This window comes from Dermacentor andersoni, chromosome 7 (genome assembly GCF_023375885.2).
Source record: "Dermacentor andersoni chromosome 7, qqDerAnde1_hic_scaffold, whole genome shotgun sequence".
Lineage (NCBI taxonomy): Eukaryota > Metazoa > Arthropoda > Arachnida > Ixodida > Ixodidae > Dermacentor > Dermacentor andersoni.
In genome coordinates, this window is record NC_092820.1 from 71,868,227 (window position 1) to 71,893,629 (window position 25,403).

General features: G+C 47.7%; 1 long non-coding RNA gene across 1 annotated transcript; it reads left to right on the forward strand.

The window, feature by feature from the left end:
• Positions 1 to 2,102: 2,102 nt before the first annotated feature.
• LOC126534321 (uncharacterized) lies at positions 2,103 to 19,268 on the forward strand. The gene is made up of 3 exons (XR_007600312.3): positions 2,103 to 2,235; positions 4,749 to 4,860; positions 18,999 to 19,268. It is a non-coding gene; the product is annotated as an uncharacterized lncRNA (long non-coding RNA).
• Positions 19,269 to 25,403: the final 6,135 nt, after the last annotated feature.

Genomic DNA, 25,403 nt, shown 5'->3' on the forward strand with positions numbered 1-25,403 from the left:
GAGACTGCAGTTCTCCCATAAATTGACGGCTTCCAGTGGTACGTCACAAATCTTTTGCTTTTACCTGTTCTCAGCTGAAACACCCTACGACAGAGATAGAAGGCGTTGCTGTCCTAATGGCAGTGCGATACTTTAGATCATACATATACTGGACAAAAATCAAACTGTACACCGACTATCAGGCTCTGACCTATTTCCTCAGTCCGTCGGAGTCAAGAGGAAAGTTGGAGCGCTGGATAAACAAACTACAGCAGCACAATTTTCAGATTATTCAGAAGTTCTACAGTTTAGCAAGGAAAGGTTCGTTGTGTGGGAGACCTACGTTCCAGAAGTGCTCTACATGTGCCATGGCATTCCAGACTCTGGTAGTCATGTTGGTTTCTGGCGAACCTGTAATAAGCTTCTACAGACGTTCACATGGAAGATTATGGAGAGATGTAGACAACTTTGTTCGGTCGTGCAACTTGTGACAAGTCAATAAGGCCAAGTACCGCCCACGACCGGACAAGCTTGTATTGGCTTTCAAAGCAGTGCATGTGGACTTTGAAGAGTTGATACAGAAGAGCGAAGGTCTGCGCCACACAACCGTTTCTAGTGGCAATCGGCCAATTCACAAGAATGGTAGCTGCACGCCCTGGAAAAGAAGATACAAACAGTGTTATTGCCCTTCTTGACTGAGTGTTGCTGCCGGAGTTCTAGGTCCTAGTCTCTGACAATGGACGTGTTTTCATAAAAAAGGCTTTTCAACAGTGGGCAGACAGTCGCAGGGCTATGGCGCGGTGCCACTCTCCATATTACCCCCCAAGCCAATGGATCGGCGCTAAGAGTTATCTGTGACATAAAGCAGCTTATGTTATTGTACCGAAACTTCCGAGGAAGGTGGAACTGCTGCCTAGAAGCAGCCGTTGCACGCCACAATAGGAGACATGCCACAAGGCTTGGATGTAGCCCGTATTTCACCGCGTATGGTGAAGTGCCGAAGCTGTCGGTCGAGCAGGAGCTTAGAATTGCAAAGTTCTGGTAATGGAAGCATCGAGGAGCGCAGAACATATCGTGGAGCAATGACGCGCCAATTCGTCAGGAGACGTCTTAGACATTTAACGGATATTAAGTTAAACATAACATAACACTCTTAACTGTTAAGTCATGAAAACATGTGTGCAGCAAGACCTACTCACGAGTGTTCAGTACGAGAGCAGATGACAATCAGAGGTTGAAGATATCAGCAACATTCTTCTTTATCACTCCAGGTGGGATGAGACTTCAAAGAGGGGGAGTGCAAGGTAGAATAAGAGGAAAGATTGAGAGAGAAGAAAAGGAAGAAGTTACAATAAACAAGCATGCTTAGCTTGTCATACCCTTTATCTGAGCTTTATTACATGTTTACCAATGTCTTTAAGTTTGAAAGCACTAACATATCATATATAGTGTAACGAAAAGTGATCATATGTACGTTCAACGGTGCTATTTAAGCGTAGATTTCTAGCAAACCGTATTAGTAGCACACGATTTAGCAGTCGTCCACAATAAATGAAATTCACAATTTTTGTGGAAAGTACTACGGTAGCGGTGGAGAACGCCATTTAAACGGCTTATTTATAAATAAAATACATATATAATGCATACATATATGAATGTATAATAAACGGCTGCTACTGAAGTCAGGTAGGGAAGCATGAAGTTTTAATTGTTCAGGCCGCAGCACTTAGTCATTCCAAAAGTTGAAGCATGACAACAAAGGTCAAATATTGTTTATTTAAGCGTGGCAGTTTTTGGTCATTCGCTGATATTCTCATTCTTTTTCATTTCTCTTAACGGCATATCAGTCAGCTGCGGAGGACACACTTGGTCGGCATGAGCTGAGGGCCATCATGCCGTGTCCATAGAGTGTAGCGAACTGCGGCCTGCGCACTGCACTGTATTGTCCACCTTTAACTACAAAAAGACTGCGCATGTAGTTCGTTGCCTTTTGCCGATAAGGGCTTGACGTGAGGGGGGGGGGGGTGCGACACGGTCGCACATGTCAAGCATGTAGTCACTGTTTCGCTTATAATAAATAACGTACGTGTGCATTCAGAACGTCGTTTGCCCATTGTCGGCAGTTGAGTGTCGCTATGGCTGCTATAATACAAGCGCTTGTTCTGTGTGTGACAGCTAACTTGCTTATTTTTCGCCCTTGGCTAGTATACGCGCAGCTGGTTTATGTTATAGACAACGTAAACGTCACATCGGAAGGTACGTTCAGCGTAATACCAATTAACACATGAGTATGCCAACAGGAGTGACCTATCGTACGTTATGTTAAAACGCGCCGATTACCGTATGAGAGGCAGCTAAAATTGCTAGAGAGCTGATGTACAATGAACCATAACGTATTTTCGATCGAATGGGTGGCTATATAAATGAGGCCTAGGGAGCTGTCCCACGCGAATGCAACTATTGTGGCTCACTAAAGTCTTATGTTCAAAACGTAGTTGTAAGGAAGCTTCGACAATCGGGGACAAGAGAGAGATAAACTGGGTGGAAGAGACAGGGAGGCTAACCACGGTAGATTCTCGTTTGCTACCCTGCACTGAAGGAAGGTTTAGGGGAAATGAAAGACCAAGAGAATAGCGGAGAGCAAAAGCAAAGGCAGGAAGAATAACTAGATGAGGTAGAAAACATCCGTGAGAACAAGAGTATCTCATAGGCCACTCGAACGCAAAAATTTCAACAGTGCCTTGACTGTCTTACGGTGTGACGAGTGCATTGGTCGGTGTTCCAGGACTGTCTGCTCCCAAAGTGACCGGTCGTCAAGACGCGCCAGTGCGGTTTTGAGTGACAGCCCGTGTGCGCTGCATGGGGGACAATGGCAGAGAACGCGTTCGATAATTTCCTCAATGCCGTAGTAGTCAAACGCAGCACTAGCTTCCCTTTAGAAATGGAAAGCAAGGGAATTTGTTATAGTGATGCAAGGCCATAGTCGGTAAGGAACCATTGTCTCCAGTCGGGATATTCGAGAGAAGGCACGAACTTGAAGACGGTCTTGAAGCAAGAACTTGAAGTGGTGCAGTCGATGAAGACGTGTGCACTGGAAACTAGGTGTGTTTCACAAGAACTGCATGACATCATTTGTTCTCCCGCTGTCAAGAACACATGGAACAGCAAGGACAACCGATATTGCAGGCAGGAAGCGTTGCTGTTAGAATATAGCATTATGCGTAAAATGTACTGCAAAACGTCTTCGCCTGCTTTTTCGCCATTTCATTCGAAGAGGAAAAACAGCTATCACAAGATTTACAAATTAAGGCATTGGGCATAAGCTGTAAAGTATACCTTGCTTACCGAAGGATAAAGACCAGGGAAAATTATGCATCTAAACTTGCTATGCTAGCAGAGGCAGCATACGGAAAAGGTACCGCCATAGTTAAAATGTTTCTGTGTGGACTCGTGCACTTCACTTGAAACGCTTTCAGGAATGAGGAGGATATTGAATAACGCGCCCATCGTTATTGTAGAATCTTCTGGGAAAATATTTGCCACAGAAAACAGCAGAAACAGATCAGATGTACCCATAAGCGTGCCGCCGGTATCGGTGACAGAGTGTGACCCTCTAAAAAGTGGATGCGCGCTAAAGCACAACTGGCATGCTTACTAATAAAGGAAAACACCTTTATGCAAAAACCTCGCGACGCACATATTAGCGGGTAGAAGTTCCCAGCTTTTAATAATCTTATTCTATGCTGGATCAATGGGAGAGCCGAGAGCAGGGCCTCGCATGGCGTGGGTTGTAGTTAAGCACTCCACTTTGGTGCTGTCGTATATCCAGCGGTTACCTTCCGTCCTTGCTATCACAGCTACATCCTTGTGTAGTATAAGTGAGAACAGTCTTGTATGCTGCGAGTTTCACGTGACCCTAAAACATCATCTTGCGTGAATATACCAACCTTTCTGTAGTACATCTTTCTTCTCACATGTCAAGTGCAGCTTTCTTTTTACGGAGCAGCTTGAACTAAATCATAGGAGTAGCAGTGTCTTCGTTTCATGTATTCATCTGTAAGGCTTTGTCAATACACTGAATGTCATTTACGCTTCTTCCATCGAATAATTCTTTGAATGAATACAGTGTCAGTGGTAGCGTGGGCGCATTGATCGCTGTTTGGTAGTAAACAGTACTTGAGAAAGCTAAGGAGTATTCACACGCTGAGCACAAGAGCACTTTCGTTCGTAATATTGGTTGGAAGCTTGCGCTTTGTAAGTGCCCTTTGATTAGGAACACGCATTATTCATGAAAATTAACAATATCTTATACTGTAAATAATAACTTAAGCCAACAACGAAATACGCACTTTTGGTTGAACAGGAACAAAGCTCTAGTTATGATTGTTATGCAAAACATTGAAGTATATAAAGAGGGTAAGCGACGCTCTGGTTATCATGAACAAACCAGATTAAACGAAGGGACAAAAGAGCTAACCATTAGAAAAAAATACATCGATACATTGCTGAAAAAATCATCACTGTCACAATACACACATGCGGCACTCTTGACGTGAGCTCTTTATCGGCCAGAGCAATTGATGGCATGGTGACACAGCTACCTAGTTCACGCGTCATTTGTTCTTCTTCCAGGAGCATTTGAGTGCGTTGATCTCGAGGTCAAATGACATGTCAACTGAGTGATTCCACTGCTGACTTCGATTGCTCACTTGAATAAGTTTTTACTCACACTCACTGATGATTCCTAACCTACAGCTGATCCTTTTCAGATCAATGCCATTTCAATGGAACGTACTATCCTAACGGCAATTTCAGTACGTGGTTTCCCACCTGCTATATGGCCTTGTGTAATACAACAGCTACAGAGCTAACGCTTGTCGTGTAAGTGAACATTCGATAACACAATCTTTCGTATTTACGCAAAAAAAAAACGTTTCTTAGAAAGCTACGTTGAGAGAAAACAGCCGCTGCACCTTTATTGCATGTACATATTGTTGGATTGGCATGCTTCTCGGAGAGCCAGGATATCTTCAAGGCGTGACTGGCTAGCCCCATTTCATTTGTTGCAATAGTAAGTCACTAAGAAAACAGCACCCAAAGGACTGATGATCGTTTATTATAAAAAAAACAGTTCTTAATAAGTAATGACGTCTTACTTTAAGACATGCACTAACTTGAAGCAAAAAAAAGCACCAGCGAGCAGAGTAAGCCGGAGGATATGCTAGAGTATCCGTGCTCGCAGTACCAAAGCTTGTGACTTTTATCTCACTTGCTTACGCACTGTATATGATATTTTTTTTTGCGTTTATTGAGACATACATAGTACGGATGAAGAAGCACCTTTTACAAAAATTTAGGAAGGCTTTATTTAGGTAACCATCGCTTTGCTAGGCAACGCCTCGCTTGAGACACAGCCTTGCGCATCCACATACCGGCATTCCAAAAGCAGGACAGCTACAGTTCGTAAACGTTGGCAGCTACCCCTTAGGCCAAGTTCGACTACTTGATCACTAAAGCGATTGGTATAGCCAAAAATAATAGTCTGCTAATTGTAGGCGACTTCAACGCTGCTTACCAGGCATGGGGCTGCACGACAGCCACATCAAAAGGCACTGCACTACAGTGCACGATACAGCAGCACCGTCTCACGATTCTCACAGATCGCGCATACCCCACACGTCTAGGAAACGGCGTCTCCCGAGATACATGCCCTGACCTCACCCTCACTAAAGGGATACAGCAAGCTGCCTGGCACAACACGGAGGAAACTCTGGGCAGTGACCACTGCATACTTGCCAGACATTTAACGTTACGCATGCACGCCAGCCGATAAAAAAGACAACACTCACAGATTGGACAGCTTTACGCAAAGACCGAGCGCATGACTCCTCAACGGGTATTACGGATCTCGACTCACGGCAACCGCGGAATTTTATGCTGGGGAGCTCACCCGTCACAACTGGCGACAACTATGCAACATGTTGCAGGGTAATCTTAGCATGGCCAAAACATGGTCGCTGCTACACCATCTTCTTGACCCCACACAAAGCAAGGCAATTAGCCAGCAAACAATCCAACGTATCCTCCACAACCATCCAGGTTCTGATGACGAAATCCTGGAGGAGTTGCGGGCGCGGTACATAGGCGATTTCGAACCCGCACAAGGACAACCTCCAACCTACAGTGGGAGCGACAATTACGACCTCGACAAGCCGATCACTATCACTAAGGCGCAACAAGCACTCCATGCACTCCCACGAAACACCACCCCAGGCAAGGACAAAATAAATAACAAGCTCCTGCGCAATCTGGATGATGGCACCATTCAATCTCTTACTGACCTCTTTAATCATCACTGGGAAGCGGGTACACTACCAGCAGACTGGAAGCACGCGGACATCATACTCATTCCGAAGCCAGGCAAACTCTCCAGCTTAGAAAATATGAGACCGATTTCACTGACTTCATGCCTAGGCAAGCTTCTGGAACATGTCATTCTGAACCGGCTTCAACCTTACCTAGAATCCAGCGACCTCTTTCCTGAAACAATGTTCGGATTCCGGCCCCACCTTTCTACCCACGACATCCTTCTTCAACTGAAGGAACAAGTCCTTGAACACATCTCACCGCACAACACCGGAGCGATTTTAGCACTCGATCTCAAAGGCGCTTTCGACAGTGTGGCTCACCATACCATCCTTACGAACCTAAGCCTCACGAACTGTGGTCGTAATACTTACAATTATATACGCGCCTTTCTAAGCAACCGCACGGCCACAAGAGGCATTGGCTCACTCAGAACCCCAACGTTACCTACCCGCAACACAGGAACCCCACAAGGTGCTGTTCTATCACCCACCCTTTTCAATATTGCTATGATGAAATTACCTGAGAAACTCAACGCAATACAAGGAATCAGGCATGCAATATACGCCGATGACATCACTATCTGGTCAACCGCGTGTTCCGAAGGAGAGAAACAAGACGCCCTTCAACAAGCGACTGACGTCGTCCAGCAATATGCAAAAACAAGTGGTCTCCGGTGCTCCTCCGAGAAGTCAGAACTAGTAGTCGTTCGACAGAAATCCCGAAGAAAACTCAATGAACTACCAAACATCGCACTCACCCTCGACGATAAAAAAGTACCCACAGTAAACCGCGTCCGCATTCTCGGACTCCACATACAACAGGACGGCGGAGGCGCATACACCATTCAACGTCTCAAGCAGACCACCTTCCAGATCTTGCGAATGGTCAGCCGTATCACCACCAAATAATACGGTCTGAAAGAAGACGACATAATACAGCTCGTCCAGGCCCTGATAATCAGCCGCATCGCCTACGCTGCCCCGTACTTACCCCTCACTACCAAGGAGATAGATCAATTAGATGTACTTCTTCGGAAAGCCTACAAGCAAGCGCTCGGCCTACCCCCGGGAACAGCGACACTCAAGCTTGAAGCCCTAGGAGTCCATAATACTATAAGAGAAATTATAGTCGCCCACCTCACAAGCCAACGAGAACGACTAGCCCTCACACCAACAGGAAGAACAGTCCTAGCGCGCCTAGGCTACCCCACACACAGCAAAGGCCACGAACAAGCAATCCATCTGCCCCCCAACTTCCGAGAGCACATCAAAATAGCCCCCTATCCCCAGAAGCATTCACCCGGAACATCATGCCGATCGTCGCCAAGCTCGCGCAAAAACTCTACAGACTAGATATGGCGGTCTCCTCACCACACTATACACAGATGCCGCGCAGTACCCCCAAAAAGCCGCCATGACGGCCAGCGTTGTCGACTATAACCTACAAGAGGTGGTCTCGATGACTGTCCGCACTGGCAGCGCCCTCGTAGCGGAGGAGACAGCCATCACCTTGGCCATCACCTCTAGTCTGACCAACGAGTACATCACAATTATTACCGACTCCCAGGCAGCTTGCCGTAGCTACGCGAGAGGTCGAATATCTTCAATCGCCTACCGACTCCTTAAACAGGCCTCCGCATTCCGGGACGTTGAAATAGTGTGGACTCCAGGACACCAGTCCCTCCGTGGAAATCAGCGTGCGCACGCTGTAGCCCGAGCTCATGCCTCCCGGGCGCCACAAGAGAGGGATACGGACGCATCCATGGAGCCCGTACCTTTACAATACAACGCCATACTACAACACCACAGATTCAACAGACGACAATACCCACCTCCACACAAGACCCTCTCACGTGAAGACGCCGTAACATGGAGACAACTACAAACCAATACATAGCGACATTTAAGCAGACTACACGCAATCCACCCTACACTATATTCATACAAATGTCCCTTTTGTAATGATTACGCCTCCCTATATCACACCACATGGGCGTGCCCCAACGTGTAGGCGGCCCCGCAAATACCCAACCCCACACCCCAGCAGTGGGAGGGCGTGCTGACTAGTTCGGACCCTCGTAACCAGCAGCAACTGGTGCGGCGGGCCCGGGAGACAGCAAAAGCCGCAGGAGCCCTGGACTAAGGGCGCCTCCCGAACAAGCAGAAAGACACCTGCTTGTCCTTTCTTTTTTTTTAAATAAATGTTTCTCCTCCTCCTCCTCCTTGAGCCGAAGCTAGACGATTGGACCTTTATGACCTGTAGGAGGAGGCAACAAACCTTTTTGGCGTCTGCTTCACGTAGTCGACATCCCCGGACTTAACCACCAACTGTAAATCAGCAGACCTTGAGCAGTCGCCTTTTTCTTGCCTCCCTCAACTACCTTTTTCTTTGCCTCTTACTTTTATATCTCTGCTGCCGTCTATTCTCTATCCCCAATTTTCACGTGGTAAGGGTTAACCTTGTGCACAATATCGAACCTTGAACATATATAGTAGGGTACAGCGGTGGTGCATATTAGGCGTGGTAAGGTAATCACGCCTTGTAGCGTACCCTAGTTGGGCTCCATGGTGGGCGGCTACCTCGCTGCCGAAATCAACCAACATCTATAGCACCAACATCACTCCCTAAACTTCCTGATACAACTCAACTCGCCTATTGAAGAATATGAGAAATGGGCTATGAGTCGCTGCTAGCTGCCAGAGAGAGAGAGTCACGAGAACGCTGCATATCTCAGAGGATGTCCCGGCAGCCCTGATGCACCTCTCGGAGGCCAGGAGAGGCCTCACCAGAAGGTGGAAGAAACAAAAACACATTCGCAAGCTTAAAATGAAGATAGTTTGAATCCCACGCCAAGCAGAGGAATACGCGTGGACCTTGGCCAAGAACAACTGGCTAATCAAGTGCGACTCATTAAAAGGCAGGCTTGACGTCAAGTCCCCGTGTAGCCTCCTGCGATGCGTCATCGAGCCCAGCAAGACGAGCGGAGAGTAGCAGCGGAACCTCAAGAGAGCACTCCAAGGTTATGGCGGTACGGATGAGCAGCTGGTGGCAGCCTTGCCAGCAAATACCTCTGCACGACTAAAGATGACGAGACTGTGTTACTGTATCACGGCAAAGGTAATCGAGAACTCGACAGAAACTTTGAAGTAGAAGAAATACAGGCGGCGCTACTAACCATGAGAAGAGGTACGACGCCAACGCATGACAAAATTACCGCCGTCTTTCTCGCCAACGTGAACAAGAAAATGCTAGGCCAGCTGAAGGATTATATTATTGAGTGCTGGAGAGCTGGCAAGCTGCCCCTGACGTGGAAATCGGCAGACGTCAGATTTGTCCCTAAGCCGTGCAAAGAGGTAAATATTAGAAACATCCGTCCGATTTCGCTCACTTCATGTGCCTGCAAGCTGATGAAGAAAGCAGTGCACGCCAGACTTTCAGCGTATTTGGAGGAAAACGATTACATGCCCCACACCATGTTTGGCTTCAGGGACCGCCTATCCACGCAAGACGTGCTGCTGCAGTTCAAGATGAAAGTTATTGACCCACCCAACAAACGCAGTAGCAGAGCCATCTTAGCCTTGGATCTCAAGTGCGCTTTCGATAATGTGAAGCACGCAAAGATCCCGGAGAAGCTGCGGAAGACACAATGTGGAAGAAGGACTTTTGAAGACATCAGAGATTTCCTACTTGACAGACAGGCTCATGAAAAAAATGAAGATGTTAGGTATCAGCCAATCCCTATGGGCACTAGGCGTACGCCACAAGGAGCGGTCCTCTCCCCTCTGCTTTTCCATATTGCCCTTATAAATTTGCCCTACCTCGATTGCATAGAAGGAATTCGGCACGCCCTCTATGCCGATGGCATCACGGTCTGTGTGACGAAGGTATGTATGAGGAAGATGGAAGAGGCGCTCCAAGAGGCTGCTTCGACAGTATAAGAATGTGCTGAGGAGTGCGGAATGCGCTGCTGTCCGGAAAAATCGGCACTTCTAATCATGCGCAGACGAGAAGATAAAGCCCTGGTCAAAATTAGGGCGCACGATCTTGCGATCTCTGAAGTGGAGACAGCGCGTATCCTGGGACTACTGATTAACAACAAGGGTGTCAACGCAGCAACGATTACTCAACTCCGTACATCATGCGAACAAGTAATGCGTATGACCACACGTATCACCAATAAGACGAGAGGGATGATGGAGAACGACACTCTTCGCTTGGTCAAAGCGTTTATAGTCAGCCGAATTTTGTACGTGGCTCCGTACCTTCGGATGAGGAGGTCCAATTTAAACCATTTCGAAGTCATGCTCAGAACAGCATATAAAAAGGCAATAGGACTTCCGCTAAAACATCTACAGCGCGCTTGATACAGTTGGGGGTGCACAATACAACAAATGTGGTAATTGAGGCCCACCTATTAAGTCAATATGCCAGATTGGCAGGAACGAAAACGGGACGCAAGGTACTGTAGGACTTGAATAACAGCTGTCGTTACTATACGGCAACAAGACAAGACATTCCGAAAGAATGCAAGGGCAAATTTGCGACACTGCCCCTCCCTAAAAACATGCACACAGAACATCATCAAGCAAGGAGGAGCGCAAGAGCCAACAAGGTGGACTAGATTTATTCTCAATTGGACGGAGCCTACTTCGTGGATGCTGCGGGTCCGGTGCGAGGAGTCGCCACATTATCGTTGGTGCATCAAGGGCAGACTGTCAATGGACGTTCTGGTTGGCACGGGGAAATTGCAGAATTGTAAGTGGTGGCGATCGCCATGGCAGCTTCGCATCCTAGTTCCGAATACATCATTACGGACTCGCATACTGCATATAGAAATTACACGCGGGGCCGAATTGCACTACTAGCGTGCAGGATCCTGAAACAATCTGGGGTCTTCGCTTCATGCAAAGAGCTGATTTGGGTGCAAGGCCACGAGGGTGTAGAGGGAAATGAGTGAGCACAAGCTGCCACCCGAGCTTTTCTCCCCCGGAGTCCTTCCTCCTCCCTCCCCGAAGACTCGGACTTCCCAGTTCCATTAGTAACTTATGCAGATGTATTATAGCCTTGCGCTTATCGTGACGAAAATACCCGTGCCCGACCAAGGGATTATGTCAGAAGAATGTCATTTACGAAGATTAGAAACCATGCCATTTAATAACCCAGTCAAGCTACATGCTATTGAGCCGCAATCCCTTTCGGCCGAGTGTAAGTTCTGCGGGCAGAAAGAAAATTTGTACTCTATGGTATGGGCCTGCCAGGCTAATATTGCCTGAGAGATATACAACAGCCAACATGAGAAGGATGGCAGAAAGCCCTGTCCAGCTCCCTCGAGGACCAGCGAGCGCTCGTGGAAAAAGCCAGGGCCGCGGCCTTAGCAAACGGAATGGCAGAATAAGAATGCGACCACCCTTCTAACTCCTCTCCCCTTTTCCTGTCAGTAAAACGTTTTCATCGTCATCTCTGAAAAAGGAAACGCACTGAAGAAACAACTCAATTTTCATATAACGCGAGGAAACGTTCCCCTGCTACGATGACAGACATAGTCAAACTCTGAAATAACAATTTCAACACTCTTTCTTTTTACTGTTCAGAAATGTCCCTCCGAAACCCTGGGTACCGGTTACAAAGTTACAAAGGTGGCTAGCGGCGACCACCTGCATGAAGTCCGCGATAAACATCAACACCGAAAGCTCCTAAATCTAGTCTCATTCGGTCTTGTTCTAATCACAGTGACCCCGCTTGGATTATGAATGCAAGTAGATGAGTGATTCTGACGATGGTCTGCTGAACATTAGCGAGGAAGGAGTCCTAGGGGGCTGGAAAGAACCGAATGTTACTAAAGTACAAAGAAAGGTAATTAAACGGGAAAACCAAGAAAATAGAAATAAGCACTTGACCCTCAACTTTGCTTCCTTTGTGTTGCCAGATTTTTGAGGATCATCTGCTGAAATGGAGCGAGGAAAAACTGCTAGAAGGCTGGAAGGAACCGAATGTTACCAATGTGCAAATAGTATTAATTACACTGGAAAACAAGGAGGCTCGAACGAACCACTTGAGCTTAGTCTTTGTGTCCAGTGTGCTACCAGGAACCTTAGAAAAAGGACACACGAAAGCCCGAGTGCTACAATACATTTTAAACCATAGGTCATGTTTCAAATGTGAGAGGTATGGCCACAACTCACAAAACTGCTGCGGCCCAGAAAACTGCGAAATACGTTGACCATGATCACTCCTGAGATGGCTGCAATAGCACACTCCACTGCCCGAACTGTGACGGTGGATGCGTAGCATACTCAGGAGCTTGCCCTACGGGGAAATAACAACGGGACATTATCACCCTCAAAGTAAAAAAAAAAGAAACATTTCGTTCCAGAAAGCGCGAAAGCGCATTTTCTTCCTTCATACCGCACGGCATTGTGCGGTGCCGCGTAAGGGGGGCAAAGCCGCTCCAGCAGCAAAGCTCCAGCATCCACCCGGTCCAAAAAGAATGTGGCCGCGGCAGCGCCACCAGCTGACAAAGCGAGAGCAGCCAGTGCTGCTGCGCCGTTTCTGAAGGAACGTCTATTCACTTCTGGGTTGGTGGCCTGCAAGGCCCTTTTCTTAAAAAAAAAGCCTACCCCGAAACCACCCCGCTCGAATGAGTGGAAGGCCAGCGGCTCTCAGGAGCCGATGGAAGTAGCTCCAAGGTAGACTGTGCAGCCATCAAATCGAGAGCGGCGCCATAATCGCGACTGCTCCAAGAAAGAAAAATCACGGATTGTGGGGCCTGGAAAGGCTCCGCAAGCCAACTTTAATCCTCTTATCATACATCACAAATACACTAACAATGTTGATACATAGACATTATAATAGAACGTGAGAGGCCTTATCTACAACGTCGACGCCAATAAAGAACTTCCAACTCAAACACCATCCAAACGTGCTGTGTGTTCGGGAGACGCATCTAGAATCAAAACAAAGAAACTTTGTCAGGCAATACACCATTTTCGGAAATAACCGTGGCGACTCATTTACCTCACCGGGCGACATTGCAATGTTCATGTAGAAAAGCGTGGCTTGTCAGAAGTTACTTCCCCCAATTCTCCATGCTGCAGCTGCCGTCCCAGTGGTGCTGTTCGACAAGGTAATTACTATCTGGTCACTCTCTCTCTCTCTCTCTCTCTCTCTCTCTCTCTATATATATATATATATATATATATATATATATATATATATATATGTTAGCACGCGGAGTGACGCTTGAAGACCGCAGTACCAATACTGTGAAAAGCGAAACTAACTTGTACTGGGCGAACCTGTGCCCTCAGAAACAGGCTACACTTAAAGAACGGCGACGACGGCTAACAAAGTCGGCGATCGTCAAAATCAAATCAGCGGGCCAAGTGCGTCGGCTTTTACACATCAGTCGTTGAATGTTCCAGAGTAATCGCTGGGACCCCCGTGCCTTCCACAAAGTTCTACATTATTCGCGTCGCGCACACATGCAATCAGATTACACAACGTTCGATCACACACAGTGGATGGAACCATCGATAACATTTCAGAAATTTCCGATACATGCAGGCGCGTCCTGCGTTGTGCGATGACATTTGTTAGGCGGTGAAACATGTCGCCTGATAAAGGCAAACAAGTACACGTATCAATACCCCCCTCTAAAAAGCATCGACCCGATGCTGTAAACTAAAGTAATAAAGAAAAACACCCGTAGCAAAGAAACAACAAAATAAGGAAGTTCGCCAGCATGCGTAAAAGGGTTTAAGACACACTACGTGGACCACTTGGGATCGTGCGCGGCGCCGCTATGATTGCGAAATCCCGTCTGGCACGACCTCATATTCCAGTGCGCCAATACGTCGGATGACCTTGTACGGTCCGATATAGCGTCGCAATAGATTCTCACTGAGTCCTCGTCGGATTATCGGGCTCCAAACCCAAACACGGTCGCCGATCTGGTACTCGGCGAAGCGTCGTCGGAGGTTGTAGTGTCGGCTTGATCCGTAGGCGGGCGAGCTGTCGTGCTTCTTCGGTGCGCGGGAGATAGGTAGGGACGTCAAGATTCTCTTCGACGGTAACGTGCGGCAGCATGGCGCCGAGCGTCGTCGTCAGGTTTCGTCCGTAAACCAGCTTAAACGGCGTGATCTTTGTTGTTTCTTGCACCGCCGTGTTGTAAGCGAAGGTTACGTTCGGCAGAACGGCATCCAAGGTCTTGCGTTCGACGTCAACGTACATTGCTAGCATGTCGGCGAGGGTTTTGTTCAGGCGCTCCGTGAGGCCATTCGTCTGCGGGTGGTAGGCAGTTGTCCTCCTGTGGCTTGTCTGGCTGTATCGCAGAATGGCTTGGGCGAGCTCTGCTGTAAAGGCCGTTCCTCTGTCGGTGATGATGACTTCTTGGGCACCATGTCGCAGCAGGATGTTCTCGACGAAAAATATCGCCACTTCGGCTGCGCTTCCTTTCAGTACAGCTTTAGTTTCAGCGAAGCGCGTGAGATAGTCCCTCGTCACGATGATTCACTTATTTCCGGAAGTTGACGTCGAAAACGCTCCCAACAAATCCATCCCGATATACTGAAATGGTCGGCAAGTATATTCGATCATCTGTAGTAATCCTGATGGCCTCGTCCGTGGTGTCTTGCGTCGCTGACAGTCTCGGCATGTCTTGACGTGCCGTGACGAGGCCTTTGAGCTCTGGGTCTGCTCGTTGCTATTTAGTGATATCTTCCGCGCTCATTATTCCAAGGAAAGCGTCGTAGTCCTCGTCGTCTTGCGGTGGGGGATTGTTAGGGCCGCCTGATAGGCAGTCGGCGTGAGAGTGTTTTCGTCCGGACTTGTAGATTACCGTGACGTCATATTCTAGCAGTCTGAGGCTCCACCGCACCAGCCGTCCTAAGGCCACACAACGCCTGATGGTCGTTGACCACGTTGAATGGCCTGCCGTATAGGTAAGGGCGGAATTTCGCTGTAGCCCAAACGATGGCGAGGCATTCCTTTTCAGTCTTAGAATAACTGTCTTCCGCTTTTGACAACGACCGGCTAGCATAATATATTGCCCGTTTAAGTCCGTCTTTCCTCTGGACTAGGACGGCACCGATGCCTAGGCTACTGGCATCACTGTGGATTTCGGTATCGGCGTCCTCGTTGAAGTGTGCTAGCACCGGCGGCGACTGCATGCGTCGTTTGAGTTCTTGAAATGCGGCGACCTGCGGCGTTACCTCTAACCAAACGTAACTCGACGTTACATTTGGTTAGATGTGTGAGCGGCTCCGCGATACGTGAGAAGTCCTTGACAAAGCGCCTAAGTAGGCACAGATGCCAAGGAATCTACGCACTGCCTTCTTGTCGATGGGCTGCGGGAACTTTTCGATGGCAGGTGTCTTCTGCGGGTCGGGGCCGACTCCAGATTTGGTGATGACGTGGGCTAGAAACAGAAGCTCATCGTAAGTAAAGCGGCACTTTGCCGGCTTCAGGGTAAGCCCTGATGACTTGATGGCATCTAGTACTGTCGCAAGCCGCTTAAGGTGATCGTCGAAATTTTTGGCGAAGACGACGACGTCATCCAAGTAAATAAGATAGGTCTGCCAATTCAATCCCGCTAAAACTGTGTCCATCACGCGCTGGAAAGTTGCAGGCGCCGAGCACAGTCCAATTGGCATAACCTTCAACTCATAGAGGCCGTCTGGCGTGATGAAGGCGGTCTTTTCGCAATCCCTGTCATCGACTTCTATTTGCCAGTAGCGAGACTTGAGGTCCATCGACGAGAAGTATTTAGGGTTGCAGAGACGATACAATGCGTCGTCTATCCATGGGAGGGGGAATAGGTCTTTCTTCGTGATCTTGTTCAGACGACGATAATCGACGCAGAAACGTAGGCTTCCGTCCTTTTTCTTCACCAGGACAACAGGGGATGCCCACGGGCTTTTCGACGGCTGGATGATGTCGTCGCGCAGCATTTCGTCGACTTGTTCTTATAGCTTTACGTTTTCGCCGCGAAACTCGGTAAGGGCTCTCGCGGAGTGGTCGAGGGCACTCTTCGGTTATTATGCGATGCTTTGCGACTGGTGTTTGTCGAATTCATGATGAAGTCGAAAAGCAGTCTTTCTATCGTCGAAGCAGACTTCTGAGCTGTTGCTGCTTAATAACGGGGAGACTTGGATTTATGTCGAAGCCTGGCTCGGGAACTACGGTCTTCGGGGTAGAATCCGAGAGGACAAACGCATTGCTGGTCTCCGGAATTTCCTCGATGTATGTAATCGTCGTGCCCTTGTTGACGTGCTTGAACTCCTTGCTGAAGTTTGTCAGCAACACTTCAGTTTTCCCTCCATGCAGCCGAGCGATCCCTCTTGCGACACAAATTTCACGGTCTAGCAGTAGACCTTGGTTGCCTTCGATGACGCCTTCTACGTCAGCGGGTGTTTCGGTGCTGACCGAAATAACAATGCTGGAGCGAGGCGGGATGCTCACTTGATCTTCGAGCACACTCAAGGCGTGGTGACTACGAGGGCTCTCCGACGGCATTGCTTTATCTTCCGACAGCTTTATTGACTTCGACTTCAGGTCGATGATTGCGCCATGTTGGTGCAGGAAGTCCATGCCGAGAATGACATCTCGTGAACACTCTTGGAGGGTAACGAAGGTGCCAGGGTAAGTCCGGTCATGAATGGTTATTCTTGTCGTGCTGATTCCAGTCGGCGTTATGAGGTGTCCTCCAGCTGTCCGCATTGATCGGCCTTCCCATGCAGTATTAACTTTCTTAAACTGGGTGGCGATGGGTCCACTCATGACGGAGTATTCAGCTCCTGTGACTACTAAGGCGGTGACTGCATGGCCATTGAGAAGCACGTCGAGGTCGGTGGTTCTTTCTCTTTCGTTACAGTTAGGCCTTTGCGTCGGATCACGGCTGCGTCGCGTTGAGCTGTCCCTGGTACGTGGCGTCGTCAGGTGGTCTTTCGTCTGCGTACTCTTTGCTTCCAGACTTCGGCGGGACGGTGGCGTGTCCTTATGTCGTCGAGGTAGTCTCTTCGTAGTCTTCGTAGGCGGCGGAGGATCTTCGTCAGTTCGACGAACAGCAACCACACCTCCATAGGTTGCTGCTTTTAGTTTTCCGGATATGGGCTCACTGACTGGACCCGTGCTGGACCAGTGTATGAACGGCGCTGCGGCGACAGGTAGCGGCCTGGTGACGGCGAACGGGACGGTTGTCGAGGGCTCCACTGAGTAGCGGCGATGTAGTCGGCGATGTCACGAGGGCGTTCACCTTCCCTTGGGCGTGCTGCATTGAGGGCGAAGCCTCGCAATCCCAGGTCGCGGTATGGGCATCGGCGGTAGACATGCCCGGCTTCGCCACAGTGGTAGCAGAGCGGGTGGTTGTCGGGGGCGCACCAAATGTCCGTCTTCCTCGCGTAGGTGCGCTGGCCGACAAGTGGGCGTGCTGGCAGCGGCGGCGGTGCACGACGGAATTGGGGCGTTACAGGGCACTGCGCGGTCGCGGACGGGGACCTTGATGGCGCGCTGACGGCGGCGTAGGTCATCGCTTCTGCCTGGGGCTGCGGTAATTAAGGTTGCACCTCAGGAACTCCAAGCGATCGCTGAACCTCATCTTTCACGATGTCACCGATCGAGGCCACTTGAGGCTGCGAGGAAGGGAAGACCTTGCACAGTTCTTCACGCACAATGGCCCTGATGGTCTCTTGGAGATCACCGGACTCCAGTGTTTGGATGGCGCGCTGAGATGTGACCACTTGGTGGTTATATTGCCTAGTGCGTATTTCTAAAGTTTTCTCAATCGCCGTTTCCTCTGTCAAGAACTCGGCTACGGTCTTCGGTGGGTTTCGGGTCAGTCCGGCGAAAAGTTCTTGCTTTACGCCTCGCATCAAGAAACGCACTTTTTTCTCTTCGGGCATTTCCGGGTCAGCGTGCCGGAAAAGACAGGTCATCTCTTCCGTGAAGAGGGCGATGGTCCCATTGGGTAGTTGGCCTCGGGTTTCTAGCAGAACTTCGGCGCTTTCTTTAAGGACAACGCTCGTGAACGTCCTCAGGAAGTTACTGCGGAACAGAAAGCATATTCAATGAGACACATAAACGCTGTCCATAGGTTACTATAGAAGAGAACACCAAATAAATGTGCACGACGGAAAAAAAGGAAAATTTTCTTGTATAGCGAGGTCCCTCATGTGACGAACACCAATACCAAAACTTTTCTTAGAGAGACTGAAACAAACGAAAGGCAGGGAGCTTAACCACAAAGAGTCTCGTATGCTATCTTGCACGGGGGTGTGGGAGGGGAGGAGTGGAAATTGATTCAAAATAGGAACGGAGACGCGTGTGATAAAGGCAGCTAGGGGGTTAGCTCGCTTTCTGCGGTCCAGTTTCTTTCGAGAACTTTTGTGATACTAACGTGTGCTGCTTCAGCTTTGCATGCCGATTTTCATTTAGGAAATCTGCAACAACAATTGTTAAGTACATCTTTGCTCAACACATTGGAATGTTTCATCAACGCGCACTGAATATAGCATACACGCGTTGTGAGTGTGCTTACGCAAACACGTTTATCAGAGGAAATGTAGATTACTCCCGGATATCGCTAGCGTACTCGGTATTCTCCGGGAAGAGAAATGCCTTGGTTTGCTAACATTAAATTCTACTTTCATTTGCAGGTGTGATGCAAAGTCAAACTCTCCTTGTAGTATGCCGGCAGTTCCGAAGGATGGATATCCTGCATGCTGCCCCGATCCCATTTGTTGAAGAGAGACAGCGAGCATTATTATTGATTACAAGCAACGGTGGGCAAACAGCCAAAATTAAAATGTTGGTGTGAAGTTAGTATCACACGTCTAATGAGAGTAGAATGCAGCCTTGTGGAATGCTGTCCAACAGGCTGTATACATTTTGTAAGGTACTTTATTTACACACCGTAAGTCATATGGCGCAGATCCTCTATGAAACCATGGTGCTGTGTATGTGTGGATGTGCGGACGACATCTTTTTTAGATTGTGTTAGAGTGGACGAGCATTTCCAGTAAAGTTGCATGTATTTTTTCCACTCTTCTTTTGTTCGTGCGTTAAAAAATATATAGCTCTTCGGTCTTTTTGCTGCCATATAACGTAGCATGAAACAGCTGAGCCGATTCCGTGCTTCGTGCATTACATCTTATTTTGTTTTTAGCGCATTTTTACCTCAACTGCATAACTTTTTTAACCAGCATGGCATGAAACACTCTCATTTTCTACAGTCAGTTACAAATTTAGAAAAAAGGGGAGGCCCCGCCCAGATGACCGAAGCTCGACAGGCCGAGTGCGACAGGCCTCCGCGACTAAGACAGTCTCACTAAAAAATTCGTGCTTCTGAAACTCGTAATTCTCAGTATAAATAAACATTTTTGTATTTTGATGACTGATTTAGAAGAGCTCTCCTCTGCTACCGAACATGCCGGATCGTGAGAGAAAAATAACCCCGTGCCTTCTACAACGCTGCCCGTCGTCTGCTGTTTAGCTTCATTGACAAACGTAGAAAGAGCAACTCTGCATGACTTTTGGCCTTGTGTACATGTACACGGCACATTTACTATTCGTTTTCCGAGCTTAAAATGAAGTAGTTGCTATTGAACAAGTACTTATTCAAAACAATGCGTTTACCGGAACCATTATAAAACTGAGGCGAGATACGGTCGACGCCGGAGAGGCAGAAAAATGCTTCATTCATCGTTTTAATTAAAAGCTCTTGGTTTCAAATGGCACAAAAGTTACATTTTCTTGGTTTTGTTTTTTCGCAAGTTTATTTTCAAGAATCTGATAGACTTTTGTTTTCCTTTCACGTTTTTTTTTTTGCAAGCATGCAATTTCGCCTGTTTACGCAAGGCATTCAATGCGAGGCTTCCGCCATGAAGCCCAGCAGGGTGACATCGGAATGCGATCCTTTGTTGCCAAACGAGCCTTGTGACGCCTCTGTGTCCACACCACCAGGGAGCCTCGACAAGAAGAACAAGAGTGGGCACATCTTGAATAGCGATTCGCGCAACATGAACCTCCCCTGCTACAAGTATTGGCGGAGCAAGGAGCCACAACGCAGCATGGAGAACATCACCAAGTTTTTCGCCGAGATGCTCGGTGTCAGCGAAAGCAGTGTTCAAGGTGAGGAGGGAGGTTAAACCGTCGCATATTTCGGTTGGCGAATTGTCGACGCCCTCACGAAAGCGCCCATGAAATGCGGGGGAAACAAGACGCAGCACAAAGTATAACAGCTTCATGCTGTGAGCGCAGAGGTTATGGCTCTACGATTTCTTTCGCCGCAACAGAATACCGATGGTCGAGAAGACAACAATTTCTCGAATTGTATGGATTTCCCATCAATGAAGCGGTGTATTTTGCGTGAGGTCAGATTCAAGCACGAGAAGAGCCGCAATTCACTGCTTTTCGACCGGGATGGCATCACTGAATGGTGGAATCGTTACCTTCGTGACGTGGAGCGCTACGGGCGGAAGGCCGAAAGATTTTTTTCCTGGACGAGACATCGGTGACGGCGTGACACACTCGGTCGATCGTGTGGACAAACACCGGGGTGCAGAAGCGCGGACGCCTGTACGCCCGAGAAAATGGCATGTGAACGGGTCTGAACGAACCTTCTGGAAAAGGGCAACGCCTGATTGTGACGCACACCGGCAGCAACGATGGCTTCGTCCACGCCTGCTTGGATGTGTTTTAGCTCCCCCCCCCCCCAAAAAAAAAAAAAAAGAAGGCGACTACGATGAAGGAACGGCTGGCAATCGCTTCGAGGGATGGCTTACTGACGTTCTGCAGAAGTTGCTAGCTGGTAGCGTCATTGATTTGGACAATTGACCTTACCATACCCGGCGAGAAGTGAAATTACCGACGACAGCTTGGAAGAAGGAGAAAGACAGGAATTGCTAAAAAGCAATAACATCGCCTACAGCGGAATGATGGTGAAAAAGTCGCTGTTTGAGTTGGTAGCATGTGCAAAGTCACGCTTTCTGAGCTAGATCGTAGACAATGCACCTGAAAGGGCCGATTGCATTGTAATCAGGCTCCCAATGTACCCCTGCGGATTTAATCCTATCGAGCTCGCGTGGGCAAATGTTAAAAATCGCATCGCCGCGGACTACACAGACTTCGAGCTGTCCACGATCGAAGACGTCTTGAGAGAAAAAATCAAGCACAAAATGGCGGAAGACATGAGGAAGAACGTTCACCTCGTGCTGGACCTGGAGGCAAAGTTCAGGTTTGACACATCTGGGAGTGACCCTATCCAACCCATTATCACCCAACCGGGTGAAAAAGACATTGAAGAAAGCGACTCCGACAACGAGCTGCCCGGCATTCAGCCACTCAACGAAGCTTATCAGCTTCTTATTAACGAAAGAACAGCCCTCATTAGGGCCACCAAAATCTTGCCGGTGGGTTCGCAGCAGTCAACCATCCTCCCGTGACCACTCAGATAAATAAGCATTTCATTTGGTGGCATATTCCTTTTAATGGAACCTCAATTCTGAAAAAAAGCAACACCTTGCACAGATCGTACTCAATTTAGGTACTCGTATGGAAACACGCTTAAATGCTGGAAAATACGAATGTAGCTATAGTTATTAAACCTGAATAACTACGGGGGCCCAAAGTGCTCATTCGGGCAGCCACTATCCAGCTTGACACGAAAAAGCAGTAGTCAAGGAGCCTGCGCCCCAAACCGCATTGATGTGGTTGCATTGTTTATTTTGGTTATCTGTCTCAGGCAAATAAGGCGAACAAGAGAACAGTTATAAAACATCATTAGCTTAGTGAGGCCCGAAATGCTCACTAGGGCAGCCATTCTTGAGTTGATGGGCCCTATGGCGACGTCACAGCATCCGACATAAAATTGACCGCCAATGTTGGCAGCCTGCTCGTCGAAAGGAAAACAATAACAGTCATGTTGGAACCATCGTCAAGCCGTACATGCCCCTAAAGGCCAACACATGCAGCCAAGCAATAACAAAAACACACCGTCGGCTCGATTTACTGCACCGAACAGTTAATGTTTCATTAATTCATTAGGCCACTTGAACAAATTAGAATAATGTAAACAGAGGGACATGCCCCTGATAGGCAGCCTGCTTTCAGGTAGTTGTGCTGCCCTTACTGTTCTTTAGAGCCTGTTGAGATGAATAATGCCAATGTGAGCATTCTCAAAATACTCTGTTGGGCAGCCACCATCGAGCATGACAGGCCCTGTGATGAAATAACAATTGTCGGGGCACTCTTGAAAGACACCTTTAGCAGTCTGTATTTCAAAGCGCAGTCACGCCTAGCCATTGTCGGTGAAACAGCAGTAGTCAACGCGAACTTGACCGCAGCTTGCATGCAAATTTAATGGCTTGCATGCAAAAAGCCTATTCATGTGGTCGCATTCTTTATTTTGGTTTTCTGGCTCAGGCAAGTAATGCGAATAAGATAACCATTCTCAAACATCATTACCTTAGTGATGTCCAAAATGCTTATTCGGGTAGCCAGCTATTAATAGCAGTAGTCGAGGGTACACTTGAAAGGCAGTCGCAGTTATTCCGTAGCCATTTTTTAATTTGTTTGTCTGATTGAGCAAGTAACATGAATGCAACCACAATTATTCACCCTGAATAACTCTGCTAGCATTCTCTGTACTAAAAATGCTGAGTAAAGTTGAATGTGTTTTATTAAGGGAGTTCTTTTTTTAATTTACAAGCCGTCCGCATAGCGACGGCCAGATTCGTGCAATGACATTGGTGAAGTAATAAATGATGAAAGTTGCAAAATCTCTCAGTGCACTGCTTTGCTGGGCTCCATTCACTGATAAATATTTTTGTAACGATGAAAGCGTCAGAGAGGAAACAACACCCACTGCACAATGTTATTCGTTTTGAAAATTTGTACCAGCATATGTGATGGGCCGCGACACCGTCTGTTTACCAAAACTGGAAGCGTGAAAAATGCAACAACATAACAAGGAGGTGCTCTTCCACAATATGGCACCTTTTATGTGCACTTCTAGCGAGCTGCCGCATGCAATGATGCATTAACATGGACAAAAGTACGAAGCAAAGTTACTCTGAAACCCACGTGACGCTTTTAAGAAAATATATCTCTAAACATTTCTGTTTTAATATGTGATCAAATTTTATTCTGTGCAAGTTATTTAATCACATTGCGGCAACAACACAAGAAGCAAGGACAGAAAACGCAGCGAGTAGGCAGATTGAGAAGACGAGATAAACCAGTGAGAATGGCTTTGATGTGATGGAAGAGGCCCGCCCTGCTGTTTACAGGAGTTGGTGGTTTGAACGAGATGGGTGAATTGATTGCAGTAAAACACGTTGTGGGGCTAGTTGGTGCATAGCTTTCAAAAAATGAAGCGCCAACGGTAACGGCACACAAAGAAGTAACAAAAGACAGGACAAGGCGCTACTTGCAATTTGTTCCTTCTTTGTGTGCCGTTACCGTCGGCGCTTCATTTTTTGAAAGGGTTAATTAAAATGTGTGAACAGATTTTGCTGAACGAAAGCTAGCAAAAACAAATGCGAATATAAAAGGACAGAAATAAGAGTAAGCACAAACACGCGTGCAAGCAGGCACATATTCACACACAAATGCGGAAACTAAGAAAATCTGAAATATAACGAAATGGGGGAAATAAAAAGTTTGCCCAAACGCAAGAAAACATACTCAGACACATTTACAAACAGAACCGGGTAGAGGTATTAGGAAAGTGTTCACAAGCTGCCGTGCCTACCTTCTCCTATGGTTTCTTTTCTTTTTCTTTTTTAACGGTTCTCTTAAAACTGTCTTATGAATTTTTAATAGCAACATATCACGAGTATCAAGAAGCAGCGCGTTTCGACAGGCTGGTCTCACGATCGCTTCGGTGCTGTCGTAGTTTTTCCTATATTATTCAAAAGAAAATCTAGCGTACCATCCAAGCGATTCCTAACGGTAGCTGGGCCAGCCTCGAAATGTCAGTATATGTGTGTGCGGACTTTTCTCAACATAAATCCCCTTAAAGCGGAATAATTTTTGCGCGAGTCACGTTTTGTCAGAATAGAATCCTCATACAAAGTATTTGCTCGTCACTAATGCATCTTTGGTCATCCTTTACACAGTTTTATTGCAATAAGTAAATGAACGAAAGAGAAATTGATTATTCTATCTCCGGCAGAGTGATTCTTCCAGTTTTTCTTCCAACTTTCGCAGTCACCTGCAATACTCACGTTTGATAAAACGGTCAAAATAAGCACAAGCTGTCGTGAATTTAATAATAATACAGAAAACCCGGCATTTGGCACACTGCTTTACTAAACAATTACCCATTGTAACAGACAGAACACTGCCAGCTAGGCGCCTAATCGCAGCTTCTTCGCTTTCCCCGAAAGATGTCAATCCAAAACCACTAAATAACAGCATTGGCTGTGGCTGTGTGGCGCACCACAGCGAGTGGCTCTGGTGTCGCGCCAGTCGTGCAGCCACCTCGGTTCCAAGAAAACGTAGAGGGCAATGAACCCACGGCCACGCATGGCAAAATGATGGGTTCTCGCTACAACAGCCCCCTCCCTTAGAATGATGGAGGCTTAAGGGCTAATGGCGGAATGAATGAAGAGGTAGTGTTCAATATAGGCTGGATTCCCGTGGTCGCGCGACATTGTCTTTTCTTTGCCGCGAACGTCAATCGTCAAGGTTTTCTCTGAACGCGAACCCACACGAAAGGGGTCTTCATAGGAAGGACTGATTGATGGCTTGATAGAGTCACGCCGCAGAAAGACGTGCGTGGTTGCATCCATTGTCGGGAAACAAAACACAGTCTATCTGCGAACAATACGTGGGGGTGTAGGTCGAAGCTCACTGAGCCAGAGATGTCGCCTTGCTAAGTGCTGCGTGGCAGCCGGCGGAGTGACTTGATGGGTGCTCTAAAACTGGCCTACAACGCGGATTGCTGACCAGAAGAGCATCGGGGCTGCGCACCCTCCGAGGTGATCGTTCACAGTTGTTCACAGTCCTGGTAGTACTAAGGGTAATATTTCCACCCAGTGCTGTTTATCGAGGACGGC